The sequence below is a fragment of the Rhinopithecus roxellana genome, chromosome 5 (assembly GCF_007565055.1).
Source record: "Rhinopithecus roxellana isolate Shanxi Qingling chromosome 5, ASM756505v1, whole genome shotgun sequence".
NCBI classification, from domain to species: domain Eukaryota; kingdom Metazoa; phylum Chordata; class Mammalia; order Primates; family Cercopithecidae; genus Rhinopithecus; species Rhinopithecus roxellana.
Window position 1 is genome coordinate 85,647,836 of NC_044553.1, and position 16,679 is coordinate 85,664,514.

General features: G+C 38.7%; 1 protein-coding gene across 5 annotated transcripts in view; it reads right to left on the minus strand.

The window, feature by feature from the left end:
• Positions 1-16,679, minus strand: part of MPP5 (membrane palmitoylated protein 5) — a 95,587-nt gene that overhangs the window by 61,560 nt on the left and 17,348 nt on the right. For 3 of the 5 annotated variants that reach the window (XM_010366741.2, XM_010366747.2, XM_030930977.1), the window contains exon 2: positions 2,746-2,827. The exons of the other annotated variants lie outside the window; for them this stretch is intronic. The gene's annotated coding sequence lies outside the window, so the exon portion shown is untranslated. The remainder of the gene's footprint in view (positions 1-2,745; positions 2,828-16,679) is intronic. 5 annotated transcript variants of the gene reach the window in all.

The window sequence follows — 16,679 nt, forward strand, 5'->3', positions numbered from 1 at the left end:
GTAGTAGTAGTAGTAACAACTACAACTACAGCTAACATTTACTGAGCACTTCTTTATGTGCCAGCCAATACTGCAAGTACTTCACATAGTATTCACTCATTTACTCCTCATTACAACTCCAGAAGTAGATCCAAATATGCCCATTTTGTAGATGAAAAATGAGGTTGGAAGTAGGCCTTAAAGACAAGACTGATAAATAAGAAAGGGGCCATATGAACCAAAGGTGTGAAGATGAAAGGTGTGAGGGGAAAGTACAAATAAGGCTAGTTGAACTAAAAGAGTCAAGAGAGAAGTGGAAGATATGACTAGAAAGTTTGATTGGGTCCATCTTATGAAAGGTCTTAAATATAAATCCTTAATTCTGTAGAGTAAGAGAATCATCAAAGATTTTAAAAAGAGGAGTGATATGTACACAAATTTCATTATTTACCCCTGGCTAGATAACTATGGTTGAGACAAGATCCTTGACCATTATTCTTGTTTTTTTTTTTTTGAGACAGAGTCTCACTCTGTCATCCAGGCTAGAGTGCAATGGCATGATCCCAGCTCACTGCAACATCCACCTCCCAGGTTCAAACGATTCTCCTCCCTCAGTCTCCTGAGTAGCTGAAATTTCAGGTGCCCACCACCATGCCCAGCTAATTTTTGTATTTTTAGTAAAGATATGGCTTCATCATGTTGGCCAGGCTGGTCTCAACCTCCCGACCTCGTGATCCGCCAGCCTTGGCCTCCCAAAGTGCTGGAATTACAGGCGTGAGTCACCGCGCCTGGCTGACTATTATTCTATCTATCTATCAGAATTTCGCATAAGAATCTAGAAATACATCCAAAATTAAACTCATATTTCCCTTTAATCTCCTCCTATTCTCTTTAATCCTCTCCCTGTTTTCAATTCTAACTAAGGTTACTATATCCATCCAGTCGCCCAAGACAGCATGTTTAAGAGAACAGCCTCCAGAATCAGACTGCCTATGATCTAATCTTTGCCTACTCTTTTAAGTCTGAGCTCAAATACATTGTCCTCTGGAATCCTATAATCCCTGTCACATTCTTGATCAAGCTGGACTACTGTTACTTATATCTCTGCCTTTTTATCTTATCAGACTAGAAGCACCTTGAAGTCAGGAACCAGGCTGACCCATCTCTGGATCCATAACATTGCCCAGCAGAAGGTCAAACAACAGAAGGCTTCAGAATATGAACCTAGGCAGTGTAACTCCAGAACCATCACTCTTAACCACTATCCCTGGCTTAGTAGGTAGATGACAATGAAACTAATTATGATGGAGAATACAGGAGAATCAGATAGAAGTTAAGTCAAGGGAAATTGGCCGGGATCTGTCTTGTTCACCTCTATAGCCATGATACCTGGTAAGTGGTCCGCTTAATTAAGTATATGAGCAAAGCACTCCTCTGTTCAGAACTTCTGATGGCTTTCACACTACCTAGAGAATAAAGTCCAAACTCACAAAATGAATCCAAGATTTCTAGCTATATCTTTTACTGCTCACCTGCATGAGCCTTCTAATTTACCTTCCTCATTTGTGTCTATCCCATCTTTCTGCTCAAATGACTGGTGAACTACTTTTCCATTGATTTCTACCTTCAAGGCCTCCCTCAAGTCCCTAAATCTACAAGAAATCTTTCCAGACTACCTTGTTAAATAATTACTTCACCATTTAACACTCCAAAAACTCTATAATGCTCACAAGTTAATTTAATGAAGGCAAGGAAAGAGCCTAAATTTACTCCAGAATTAAAGAAACATTATACGGTATCCTGTAGTTTTAGCATCAAGATTATAATTTTTAAGCAGGCACTCCGCTAATACTATAGCTCATACATGTAGTCTATACACATTATACAAATGAAAAAGTCCTCCCAGTCCAAAGCAATTGCACTCTCCCTCTCTTTAAAAAAAAAAAAAAAGTCCTTTGACAATTCAGAAGCTGGTAAATGACTGAACTAGAGCGTATTACTTCATTGTGTGTAAATAACAGGCCATCTTATGAAGACAGCAGAGCTACCAGTTACTGGCCCTAATTCTTTTCTTCTCAACTTTCCAATTATAAGTTTAAAAAAAAGAAATAAGAAAGAAAGAAAGCTTCAAAGGACTACATTTCAAATCCTCATCAGAATCCCTGTTCCCTAATTCTAGGAAAATGAACACAAATACAAAAATCTGTACATTGCCCACAAAGCAAGAAAAATTTTCAGGCTGGCATGCCAAAGCTGTTTCAATTCTAACCTCAAACTAGTAAGGGAGAAAGCGTTTTAGTTGCGGGAGAAGGGGGCAAAGGGAAGCTAAATAAGCTTTACAACAAGTGCAAATGATTGAGACTAGAGGGACTGAAATAGCCGAAAGGGTACAGTCCCATTGAAAAGGGTACCAACAAATAGAACCGTCTGTTTAAGAGCTGAGAATCAAGACAGGTCAGCAGAAATCCAATTTCCTATATTATCAGTATTCCTATATTAATTTTTAGGCAGAGGAAAATGGAAGAGATACACTTCATACGCATAAACGTGTTCAGTCTACACTAGTGTCCAGAACTCAAGAATTTTTTGAATTCATCCTTCCCCTCTTTCTCCAGCAAGTAATGCCCTTTGACCAGCAGCTGGGAAGTCTCATTTTAAGTGATCAGCATTCCTCTGACATTCTAAGAAGTTAAACTATTTGTTTCCATAGAAACAGCTTTGTCAGCTAACACAGGATTCAAGCCAAGAAAAGTGAAAAGAACTTACATTATGCAAACTGGAAAAACCTTTTCTACTGTCCTTCTAGTTTCTCTTCTCTGGTTTTTCACAAAACTCAAGCTTTCTTATTCTATGAAAAAGAAAAATGAGACAATTGATTAAATGTAAATGTCTGCAGTGTTTTTGAAGGGGTAAAGGAGAAAGAGAAAGACTAATTCAATATGATAACCAATTCTGTCTGCAGATAGCTAGGATTTCTTAGTAAGAAATCATAAAAATGCACCATGACCCCTGTATCTAATGGATATCATTTAAAAATCTATGTTGTTGCATATTAGTGCCCTTAGGAATATCAAATGGAAACTTTCCAATAACACATTGGAAACAGTCTGGCAATTCCTCAAAAGGCTAAACATAGAGTTAACATATCAGCAATTCTACTCCTATATATAAACCAAGAGAAATAAAAACATACATCTACATACACACACACACACACAACTTGCACAAAAATATTCATAGCAGCAGTATTTATAATAGCAAAAAAGTAGAAAAAACCCAAATGTTCAACTGATGAATTTATTAAAAGTGGTATAATCCTACATGAAACATTACTGGAAAATAAAAATGAAGTAGTGATACATGCTACAACATAGATTAACCCTACAAACAGGATTTAAAGAAGCCAGCATCAAAGAACCTCATACTGTATGATTCTATTTATGAAATATCCAGAAGAGGCAAATATAGAAAGACAAAAAGTAGATCGGTGGTTGCCTAAAACGGGGGGTGAATGGGTGGGATAATTATGGCCAAGGCATGCAGGTTTCTCTTGGGGGATGATGCAAATTAACTGCGGTGATGGTTGTACAACTCTAAATATACTAAAATCCATTGAATTTGCACACTTGGATGTGTCAGAGGCATTTGAACCACAGCAACTCCATCTTGAATAGGGGCTGGGTAACCTACTGGGCTGCATTCCCAGGAGGTTAGGCATTCTAAGTCACAGGATGAGACAGGAGGTCAACACAAAGTCAGGTCATAAAGGCCCTGCTGACAAAACAGGTTGGGGTAAAGAAGCCAGGCAAATCCCACCAAAACCAAGATAGCGTTGAAAGTGACCTCTGGTAGTGCTCACTGCTCATTATATGCTAATTATAATGCGTTAGCATGGTAAAAGACGCTCCTGCCAGTGGCATGACAGTTTACAAACACCATGGCAATGTGAGAAAGTTACCCTACATGGTCTAAAAAGGGGAGGAATCCTTAGTTCCACGGATTGCTCACCCCCTTCCCAGAAAACTCATGAATCCACCCGTTGCTCAGCATATAATCAAGAAGTAACATGTCGGTGTTCTGCCTATGGAGTAGCCATTTTTTCATTCCTTTACTGTCTTAATAAACTTGCTTTCACTTTACTCTATGGACTTGCCCCAAATTCTTTCTCATGCAAGATTCAAGAACCCTCTCTGGGATCTGGATCGGGAACCCTTTCTGGTAACAGATGAATTGTATAGTATGAGAGTTCTATCTCAATAATGCTGTTTTAAAAATACACAATGAAATAACACTACAAACAAGAAAATGGCTAAAATTAAAAAGTGGTAATATTAAGCACTGGAGAGAATGTGAAGGAAGGGGAACCCCTATACAATGCTGATGGGAATGTAAAATTGTAGAGTCTCACAGTTTCTTAAAAAGTTAAACATATAGTTTCCATATAACTGAGACATTCCACACAAGAGAAAGAAAGAAACATATTTTTATCTGTAAAAATCACAAAGAAAGATTTGTAGTAAGTATGCATACAAGCCATATTAATAATAGTTTAAAACCATACACTATCCTTCAGCTGGGAATGGAAAAACAAAAAATGGAATACAATGGATAAAATGAAATAAAATGGATAAACAAAAAATACAATAAGAAAGGACAAATTACTGACATAACTAACAACACGGACAGTCTCAAAAACACAATGCCAGACACAAGAGTATGATTCCATTTGTACAAAATTTCTAGAAAATGCAAAATTAGTGCTACTACAAAAAGCAGTTTGGTGGTTTCCTGGAGATGGAAGCAGATGCTGACTGAAAAAGGCAAGGAGGAAATTTTTTCATGTGATAAAAACATCCTAATATTAGATTTCAGTGATAGTCTGCATGACTATATAAATTTACTAAAACTGTCCCCATAAACCCTAAATCTTATAAAATATAAATTATACCTCAATAAACCCACTTTGAAAACTCATTAAATTAAACACTTAAAATTACTGAATTTTACTGGGTGCAGTGGCTCATGCCTGTAATCCCGGCAAGGCGGATTTGGGAGGCCAAGGCGGGTGGATTACCTGAGATCAGCAGTTCGAGACCAGCCTGGCCAACATGGTGAAACCCATCTCTACTAATACAAAAATTAGCCAGGCGTGGTGGTGCATGCCTGTAATCCCAGCTACTTGGGAGGGTGAGGCAGGAGAATTGCTTGATTGCGCCATTGCACTCCAGCCTGGGCAACAAGAGTGAAATTCCATCTCAAAAAAAAAAAAAATTTACTGAATTTTAATTGAAGTTATACCTATTCAGCTGGTTTTAAAAGAAAACAAAACCTCAAATTATACACTTAAAATGACATCTTGCTGCATGTAAATTATATCTCAAAGAAACCAAATTTATTTTTATGTCTTTATTTGTTTGTTTGTTTGAGACAGGGTCTTGCTCTGTGAGCCAGGCTGGAGTGCAGTGGCATGATCTTGGCTCACTGCAACCTCTGCCTCCCCAGACTCAAGTGATCTTCCTGCTTCACCCTCCTGAGTAGGTGGGTACAGGAATGGGCCACCACGCCTGGCTAATTTTGTATTTTTAGTGGAGACAGGGTTTCACCATGTTGCCCAGGCTGGTCTTGAACTCCTAGGCTCAAGTGATCTGTCCACCTCGGCCTCCCAAAGTGCTGGGATTATAGGCATGAACCACTGTGCCTGGCTAAGAAACCAAGTTTTTTAAAAAGATAACTGTATATTCCAAAAACAAGTCGTCTACTGACATCACATAAAAGACTATTTACTCAGTAACTGTTTAACTCCTTGTATGAATTTAAGTTTCCAACAATGAATGACCTATCTTTACAGAAGAAACTTAGCTATGTCCAAAACTAAGTAAATACAAGTCAAAACTGAAATATTTCAGCTGGGCGAGGTGGCTCAAGCCTGTAATCCCAACACTTTGGGAGGCCGAGGCATGTGGATCACTTGAGGTCAGCAGTTTGAAACCACCCTGGCCAACATAGTGAAACCCTGTCTCTACTAAAAATACAAAAATTAGCCAGACATGGTAGTAGACACCTGTAATCCCAGCTACTCGGGAGGCTGAGGCATGAGAATTGCCTGAACCCAGGAGGCAGAGGCTGCAGTGAGCTGAGATCACGCCACTGAACTTCAGCCTGGGCAACAGATTGAGACTCCTTCTCAAAAAAAGTTGAAATATTTGAGTTACTCATGCAGTGGATTAGCTCTGAAATTATTATTCAGTAAAAAAGGCACAACTTAAACAAAAATAAAGTCCCCAAGATCTAACTGAAAAACGAGTTCCTACATTACAGAACTAAAAAGACTTTTAAATAAATATATATTTCTTTAATTTTAAACATGTATTCAAAATAAATTGAACTTGTTTAAGTCAATGAGCACAATACAAAAGAAGTTTTTACACCAGGGATGACGGCTTACACTTGTAATCCCAACACTTTGGGAAGCAGAGACAGGAGTATCACTGAGACCAGGAGTTTGAGACCAGCGTTGGCAACATAGTGAGACCTTGTCTCTACAAAAAATAAATAATATTTTTACAGATTTAAAAACAAAAAGTTTTTTTTTGTTTTTTTTTTTGAGATGGAGTCTCGCTCTGTCGCCCATGCTGGAGTGCAGTGGTATGATCTTGGCTCACTGCAACCTCTGCCTCCCGGGTTCAAGCGATTCTCCTTCCTCAGCCTCCCAAGTAGCTGGGACTACAGGCGTGTGCCACCACGCCTGGCTAATTTTTTGTATTTTCAGTAGACACGGAGTTTCACCGTGTTAGCCAGGACAGTCTCGATCTCCTGACCTCATGATCCGCCTGCCTCGGCCTCCCAATGTGCTGGGATTACAGGCATGAGCCACCGCAGCCGGCCAAAAAGCAAAGTTTTTTAATGGACAGATAAAATCCTTTAAATTACAAGACCAAGTACAAATGTCCTGGTTTTACTTTTTTTTTTTTTTTTTTGAGATAGAGTCTCACTCTGTAACCCAGGCTAGAGTGCAGTGGTGCAATTTTGGCTCACCCCAACCACCACCTCCCAGGTTCAAGTGATTCTCATGCCTCAGCCTCCAGAGCAGCTGGGATTACAGGTGCGTGTCACTGCACCCGGTTAATTTTTGTATTTTTAGTAGAGACAGTTTTACCGTGTTGGCCAGACTGGTCTTGAACTTATGACCTCAGGTGATCCGCCTGCCTTGACCTCCCAAAGTGCTGGGATTACAGGCATGAGCCACTGCACTGGCCTTTTTATTTTTCTTTTAAATAGAGATAGGGTCTTGCTCTGTTGTCCAGGCTGGAGTGCAATGGCATAATCATAGCTCACTGTAGCCTCAAACTCCTGGCTCATGCAACCTCTCACTTCAGCCTCCTGTGTAGCTGGAGCTACAGGCACACGCCACCATGTCCAGCTACTTTTCGCTTGTTTTCTTAGAGATGGGGTCTCAGTATGTTGCCCAGTCTGGTCTTGAACTCCTTGGCTCAAGAGTCCTCCCATCTCAGCCTCCCGAATCACTGAGATGATAGGCATGAGTCACCATGCCCAGGCTCTTGGTTTGCTATTTAGTAGAACACCCTAACAAGTCCTATAATAAAAGTCATTTCTAAAATTCCATATAGTTCATGGTTTAGGTTTCTGAACGAACTACCTTCATTTATCATCCAGATAACTGCATTCCAAAGAAACAACTGGTATTTTCATAGCTTAAAAACTAACTGTATTTAGAATATACTATACCAGACAAAATTTGTAAGGAATGGAAGCAAAATCCCAATTTAAAAAATCTTCGAAGTAAAAACCCAATAAGATTTCAAAGGGGAATAAAGAGTAACATATATTATAACTTAAAACCACATGAATCATCTGCCCTCATGGACAGAAAAAAAATAATATGATTCCTGACAATTCTGTTGGATATCAACAAGGCAGTATAATTAGCTTAGAAGATATATCTTTCTCAGGTGTAAACTTGAAGAGACTTACCAGCTTTTGCATTTCTGGCAAAAAGTATATATATAACACATCTGTAACTGAAGGATTTAGTTTACAAGTTCCTATTCTCAACCCATGATTCTAGGCCATACAATGGCTTTGGGATAAAAATTAAAACAAGGTAATATAGACAAAAGAGCTGGAAGAAAACACTGTTGCATTTACAATTTACTAACCATCTACTCTAAATCTACTCTATACTGTAACCAGAGTTGACCAGGAGAAAATGTAAGTGGAGTGGTCAATAAAGACAATGTTTTAATACTTTACACATGGCAGAATAAAGGGAAGCAGCAGAAGGAATGAAAAGTGATCACTTCAAACAATGGCTATTATAAAGAATGATTTCCCAGGATTTGGAGACCAGGAGCCAAATAGAATTCTAAAATACTAAGTATGTCAACTGAGTCTGGGAGAATTACGGAATCTTAAAATAGGAAAATGCATAGAATAAGGTCTCTGGATTCGAGGCGGGGATAGGGATAAGAATTGGAAAAGAGACAATAAATTCTATGTTTCAATTATTGCATTTATACTGGGAGTTTTAGCAGGTTGTTAACTGCTAGACAGGACACAAAAGGGATAGGTTAGAAGGGCAAATTTATAAGTAATTGATATATTCATATCTTACATTTGTAAAATGCTTTTATTTTTACAGCCTATTTCAAGTATATAACCTCATTTGATCTTTCCAATTGCCCTGAAAGGTAGACAGGTCAGATATCTGTTTTCCACATATGTAGGCACTGAAAGTTAAGTCACAGCTAGAAACAACAGAACATTAACTAAAATTCAGATGGGTAAATCCTAATGTGCATCCACAGTGCTGTGTTAGTTACATGTCTGGAAGATACCATGCTGACTACATGCTTCCTTCAAAATCACAAGATTTTTTTGCCTTTAAAATACGATCAGAGAAAATTTACCTCTTCCCTTCAATCGACTGCTTCATAAAATAAATTTTAACACAATCATTAATTTCACTGTTACATATGCTAACAGACTACAAGTTTATTGTAGTACCTGATTGTGGTAACAAGATATCTATTGCTCAAAGTACCTAGAAAACCTCAGTTTACCAAGCAGCAAAGGCAATCGAGTAGAGAAACGGTAGATATGTGTGTGAATTTTCCTACTACATAAGTAAAGTGATACCAACATTCCAGTTTCCTACAATAATATAACAAATTTTATTCTCTATTCTGCATTGCTCCAATTTCAGTATGTGCTGGCAAAGTGAGCCACATGTCATAACTTGACAGACTGTTTCTAATAATATTAATTTATATCTTAAAAATGAATATCCTAAAAATATAATAGACTAACTCCTGTTACACAAATTGGCTATCCTCCTGGGGTAAAATTTAAGTATTTTCAAAATCATAACTGTAATACCTCTATAAACATACTTATAACTATATCAACTCCCATCTCACATACACTCTTAGCTTCTCCCTTCTCATGCCACTACCTGAAATTATAATATACATTATTTCTTCCATGGGTTTTTCTATCAGCGTTTTAACTTTTCTATGAGTTTCTCTCCAACCTCAGTCTTTCTAGTTGCCAATCATTTTACACAATATTGCCAGATTAACTTTCCTGAAGCACTCCTACCACCACAACAGTGTCCCTTTTCAAGTTTTGTCTTTTCTTTAAGCTATTGTTTACTGAGAATTTACCATGTACCATTCATTCAATACGCCAAGCTCCTGACATACATTATCTCATTTAACCCTCACAACAGTCTCCTTGTTCAATTTTGTACCTTAACTTAGCAAAATTTACTTGTCCAATGTCAAAAGCTAAATGGCACAGCTAGGGCCTGGAGTCCGTTTGACACCAGGTCATTTTAACAACTATTCTGGAGAACACCTTAGCCTGACATTCATATGGCTCCACTTGACTTAGTCCTAGATTACTTTTTCCACTTTCTTTCTCCCTCCCCTGTCTTCTGAATCAAACTACTTGCTGTTTCCCATATAAGCCCTGCAATTTCCCACCTCCTTTGGGAAGTGCTCAAATTCCCAAAGGAAGTTTACTAATTTAATAGTCAACTCTCATAGCACTTACTTTGTGTACTGCTTATATTTTGTCATTAAAATTGACATACTGCTTATATTTTTGATATCTTGTTTCTTATACCAAGAAAAAATCCTCTCTTTAACTTTTTATCTGTTAAGATTTTCCTCTTCCATCAAGTATCCTATGAAATCTTAATTTTGCCTGCTGTCTCTCCTCTACAAACTACGCTTCTAGAGTACTTAATCTATGCCTTTGCTGTAGCATTTACTTTACCTTGAAATCAGAATGTTTATTAATTGCAAGCCCCGAGGCAGAGTGTGTAACTCATATTGATGAGTTCGTAACATATAAAATAGATTGTGCTATATGCAAATATTTTTTGAATGAAAATCTTTTTAATTTTTTTGACCAAATAATTACTTATTGGGAGAGAGGAAGGTTGTACCTTCTTACCATGAACGTCCTCCCATCCAAGTACTAACCAGGCCTGACCCTGCTTAGCTTTCAAAATCAGACAAGATCAGGCACAGTCAGGGTGGTATGGCCACAGAGGAATGTCCTCATTCTTAATTTTACAAATACAGTTAAATCAATATGGATTGCTGTAAGATGGAGAGCTGGCGCTTAAACCTAAAATTCATCCTAAGAACAGAGTATCACTTATCAGAGAGATGCATAAGAGACTGTGTTCTGGTCATTCTTCTATTTAATACTTTCCTTTAAATAAATGAGGAAGAGTAATAGTTTCTGTTTAAATCTCTCTACTGGGGACAATGTTTCCAAGACTGGAAAAACTACAAATTCTGGTAGAATGAAGAAATAATAAACAGAAAGTTAAAGTAGAAGAACCTTCAGACAAATACATTTACAAAATACATATATTCTTTATTTATTGTTTTTTTTCCTTAGATGGGATCTGCCTGTTACCCGGGCTGAAGTGCAGTAGCACAATCACAGCTCACAGCAGCCTCAAACTCCGGGGCTCAAGCAATCCTCCTGCTTCAGTCTCCCAAGTAGCTGGGACTACAGGTGCATGCCACCACGCCTGGCTAATTTTATTTTTTGCATAGATGGAGTCTTCCTATGTTGCCCAGGCTGGTCTCAACTTCCTGGGCAAAGGGATCCTCCTGCCTCAGCCTCTCAGGGCGCTAGGATTACAGGCATAAGTCGGCATGCATGCAAGCATTCATTTATTTATTTAGAGACAGTCTTGCTCTGTTGCCCAAGCTGGAGTGCAGTGGCTCAATCTTGGCTCACTGCAACCTCAGCCTCCTGAGTTCAAGCAATTCTCCTGCCTCAGCCTCCTGAGTAACTGGGATTACAGGCGCCTGGCACCACACCTGACTAATTTTTTATATTTTTAGTAGAGATGGGGTTTCACCATGTTGGCCAGGATGGTCTCAAAGTCCTAACCTCAAGTGATCTGCCCGCCTTGGCCTCCCAAAGCGCTGGGATTACAGATGTGAGGCACTGCGCCTGGCTAATTTTAACACTGTCATAAATGGTACCCTGGATGTTCTATGTATGTATATACAACATATACATATGCCCTATTTCTATACATGTATACCCTGTTTCTGTTTGCTATATTTTAATTTTTACTTTAGCCCATAGTGAAAGAAAGTAAAAAATAATAGCACTGTTTTTAAAGATTTCAAGACCAGCCTGGGCAAGATAGTGAGACTCCACTTCTACATAAAGTACAAAATATAGGCAGTTGTGGTGGTGTGTGCCTATAGTCCCAGCTACTTGGGAGCCTTAGGCAGGAGGCTCTGAGAGCCCTGTACAGTGCTATTTATGTTCATATCAGAAACTCAATACCTGCTGCATTAATTTTTTTTTTTTTTAAGACAAGGTCTCACTTTGTCACCCAGGCTGGAGTGCAGTGGCACAATTTGGCTCACTGCAATCTCGACTTCCCAGGTTTAAGCAATTCTCCTGCCTCAAACCCCCAAGTAGCTGGGACTACAGGCACCTACCGCCACAGCCAGCTAAGTTTTTGTATTTGTGGTAGAGACGGGGTTTCATCACATTGCCCAGACTGGTCTCGAACTCCTGAGCTCATGCGATCCACCCGCCTTGGGCTCCCAAAGTGCTAGAATGACAGGTGTGAGCCACCGCGCCTGGCCTATTATCAAATTTTTATGGATGAATACCTTATCTTCTCAACTAGACTGCAAATATTCTACAGACTTCCAATCTACTGGTAGTGGCTCTGAGAACCCTGCACACTATCCTGCTATCTATGTATGCTCATATTAGAAACTCAGTATGTGTTGCATTAAATTTGAATATTTAAATGCTAGATAAGACAGGAAGAGAAAAACCACACCTACCTATTGCCAAATATTTAATAACTCAAGAGGAGAGAGATTTTTCCCAAATTGTTTAGTGACAATCAGGATTAAATAGTTAAGAAATGATGCAAATAATCACTACCTTGGTGACAGCAATGTTTTTATATGCTCCATATAAGGGGCCCCTAATATACAACTTTTGTGTTGCATAGGTGTTGTACGTATAGTAGTGTAACACGAAATTATGTGTGTATAATTTTTTAAAAAAAGCAAACAGTTCCATAAAACCTACTATGAAGAACAATTCAATGTCTCACCTCCTCTACGTGAGTTCTGCCTAGAGACCACTTTTAACTCAGTTTCTTAAACTTACCTTCATATTTCTAGTAACGTGTATGGAAATAGGATGTATGTTATACATACATACATATATAAAATACGTGTGTATGTTCTATATATACATACATGCCATTTCTTTTTTTTTTTTTTTCAGTTATCTGCTGACCATTTATTATGGAAGATGAATATTTAGCTCTCTCTCATAGTACATTTCCCTCTCCCTACAAGTTGTGTCTCACTTTTTATTTAAATCACTAATATATCCTGTGAAAGCAAAGTAAGTATCAGGACCCCAAAATCACTAAGCCAAGGGAAAAGTCAAGCTGGGAACTATGTCAGACAAACCTGTCTCCTGGTTTTTTCCTAAATAAGATAGCTACAAGGATAAAAAGCTACATACCTCCCTCACCATTTGCCCACAAGGAAATTCTTTGTGGATAAAGGATAAACAGAACTCAGTCATCCCTCTGAGGTTCACCTGAGACAAATGCGTATCTGCTTCCTCTACCCTACTGTTTACGTAAAAACGCAGATTCACTGGGCCAGACTAAACCACGTATTCAGTGAAAGACTGATCAAGGACTTGAAAGAATGCAACCATTTGTCTCTTACCTACTTATGACCCACGCTAACTCTTATCAACTGGAAGCCCCCGCCTCAAGTTGTTCCGCCTTCACGGATCAAACCATGTCTCATGTCTCCCTAAAACGTATTAGAAAAAAGTTGTACCCCAATCACCTTGGGCACCTGTCGTCAGGACCTCCTGAGGCTGTGTCACAGGTGCATCTTTAGCCTTGGCAAAATAAACTTTCTAAATCGACTGAGACCTGTCAGATATCTTAGGTTCACAATCCCCACATTCTTTGGTAAAAGAATCAATATATTTTTTAATGTATACATTCAAACAAATCAGGTAACCTATCAGTTTCAAGAGCGTGTGTGTGTGTGTGTGTGTGTGTGTGTGTGTGTGTGTGAATAGTTTCTGGAACCCTTCGTTCTCCTACTCTATGTTAGACTTTTTTCTTTCTGCCCACATCCACTCATCATCCTTCTCCATCAGCTCCATGTCCTAGAAGGCTGACTCTATAGGCTGCATTACCTATATTCTCTTGTCCTCCGGCTTCCAGTCAATGGAAATTAACCACTGGGGAAGAAGGAAAGATTGGATGGGTTCTGTATTCTTTCAGCTTCCTCTTATTGTTTAGCATAGGTTATGTTCCTCTAAGGTCACAATTCATATCAGGTGGCCCCACTTATATAGCTACAGCTCTGGTAAATTCCAGTATCAACTCCCTCTTGCTCCCTCAGTCCTAGGTTTAGTGGGCTTCTTGCTGTTAAGTCTTGGGGTGCTTCACCATCCCTGGTTAATTCACTTATCCCCGCCCACTTGAGAGCAGGCCTTTCATTAAACTCTCTTCCATTACCGGGGATGATTTTGCCATTGTTTCCTGCATGGAATCTGACAGAACCATGTTCCAACTCAACTCTCTAAATGTGTAGCACTTACAGCCATCATTATTCCTTCATCCTGACCCTGGAAAATTCCCCTCACCTCTCTCCTCTTTCTTCATCTACTCCCCTCTTCCTGGGAGTCCTCCAATAGCTTCCTGAGAAAGGGTACAAGGAGGTAAATTTTCTGATACCTTGATTTACTTGGCACCAGGGCAGATTACATCCTCTTTGAGGACCACATATTCTTTTGCTTCTTTGCCTCCAACCTAAATTTCTCACAGCTTCTAATGACTTCTGGTTCTGCCTTTTTGTTGGTCTCCCCAAGGAAATATTTACAGTAAGAGTGACCCTTTTCTTCCAGTTAGAGTAGGGGAAAAAAACACCACAGCATAAATACATAAAAATTGCTACTTTGGTATAAGGGATTTTTTTGTTTTTTTGGTATAAGGTTATGTGTATCTGTGTAAGTGAACAATGATGTCCGGTGTTGGGAACGACGCAGAAAAACAGACATTGTGGACTGCTGACTCTATAAAACAGTACAGTGTTTTGAAGGGTAATTTTGCATTATCTACCAAAATTTAAAAATAAACCTTTGGGCTGGGTGTGGTGGCTCATGACTGTAATCCCAGCACTTTGGGAGGCCGAGGCAGGTGGATCAGCTGAGGTCAGGAGTTTGAGATCAGCCTGGCCAACATGGTGAAACCTCATCTCTACTGAAAATACAAAAATTAGCTGGGTGTGGTGGTGGGTGCCTGTAATCTCAGCTGCTTGGGAGGCAGAGGCAGGAGAACTGCTGGAACCCAGGAGATGGAAGGTGCAGTGAGCTGAGATTGTGCCATTGCACTCCAGCCCGGGCCAACAACAGCAAGACTCTGTCTCAAAAATAAATAAATAAATAAACAAACAAACAAACAAACAAATCTTTGATTTATCTATCCCTCTTCCAGAAATTTATCCTACACTATGTATTTCTATAAGGATGTCCACTGTCACATTATTTATATGGGTAGAGTATCCCAAATCTAAATATTCAAAATTCAGAATGCTCCAAACTCCAAAAGTACCGTATGGGGGAGCCTAAATGCCCATCAGTAGAAAAACTGAATTGTAGTAAAATCCATATAATGGAATACTGTGAAGCTGTTAGAGTTACACTGTCAAACAAGAAAGATACTAGACACACGTGGATAGTGAGCACTTGAAACGTGGCTAGAGTAACTGAATTTTAAGTTTTATTTAATTTTAATTAATTTAAATTTAAAAACCTACTTGATCCATTATTAGAAAACTTGTACATATTTTTGGAACAATTTGGGTATGAGAAACTACTTTTTTCAGCTGTAAACTTAATAAAATCTAAATACAGTTCAAATATTTCTAATGAAAATTTATTCTAATTGAGACACATCATGAGTATAAAATATATAATGAATTTCAAAGATTCAGTATTAAAAAAAGATGTAGGCCAGGCCGGTGGCTCACGCCTGTAATCCCAGCATTTTGGGAGGCTGAAGCAGGCAGATCATTTGAGGTCAGGAGTTTGAGATCAGCTTGGCCAACATGGTGAAACCCTGTCTGTACTAAAATACAAAATTTAGTCAGGTGTGGTGGTGCATGCCTGTAATCCCAGCTACTTGGGAAGCTAAGGCACGAGAAACGCTTGAATCTGGGAGGCAAAGGTTGCAATGAGCCAAGATCATACCACTGCATTCCAGCCTGGGCAACAGAGCAAGACTCCATCTCAAAAAACAAACAAACAAAAAAAACAAGAAAAAAGGATGTAAAGTATCTCATTTATATTTACTACATGTTGAAATGGTAATAATTTTGATATATATTTATTGTATTAAATAAAACACACCATTAAAATGAATTTCAGTTTCTGTTTACCTTTTTTTAATATATAATACCCAGATTAGTTTCATCTTTTTACTTTTTAATGTGACTACTAGAGCATGAAGCTCTTTATGAACTGACATGAAGCTAAGGCAAGTGAAAAAAGCAAGCTTCAGAGCAGTGTTTATATGCCACACCATTTCTACAAATATACATAGAAGATATGTTTATAAAATTATTAACAAAATATTCAGAAGAATATATACAATATTGTATATATTCAACTAATATCTCTGATAAATGAGGATAATAGACCAAATAGTCCCTACTTTCCACTTCTGTACTGTTTGGATATCTTACAAAATATTCACACAAAAAAAGTATGTGTTGCTTTTATAATTGAGGAAAAGACACAAAGATACCACTTTTCTGAAAACAAACAAATATCGAAACTTTAAATTACAATTACTTCTTAAAGTCTGTGGAAAACAGCAGCAGTTGGCCGGGCGCAGAGGCTCACAACTGTCTGTAATCCCAGCACTTTGGGAGGCCAAAGCAGGTGGATCACTTGAGGTCAGGAGTTTCCAGAACAGCCTGGCCAACATGGTGAAACCCCGTCTCTACTAAAAACACAAAATTAGACGGGCATGGGGCAGATGCCTGCAATCCCAGCTGCTAGGGAGGCTCAGGCAGGAGAATCATTTGAATCCTGGGGGGTGGGGGCAGAGGTTGCAGTGAGCCCAGATT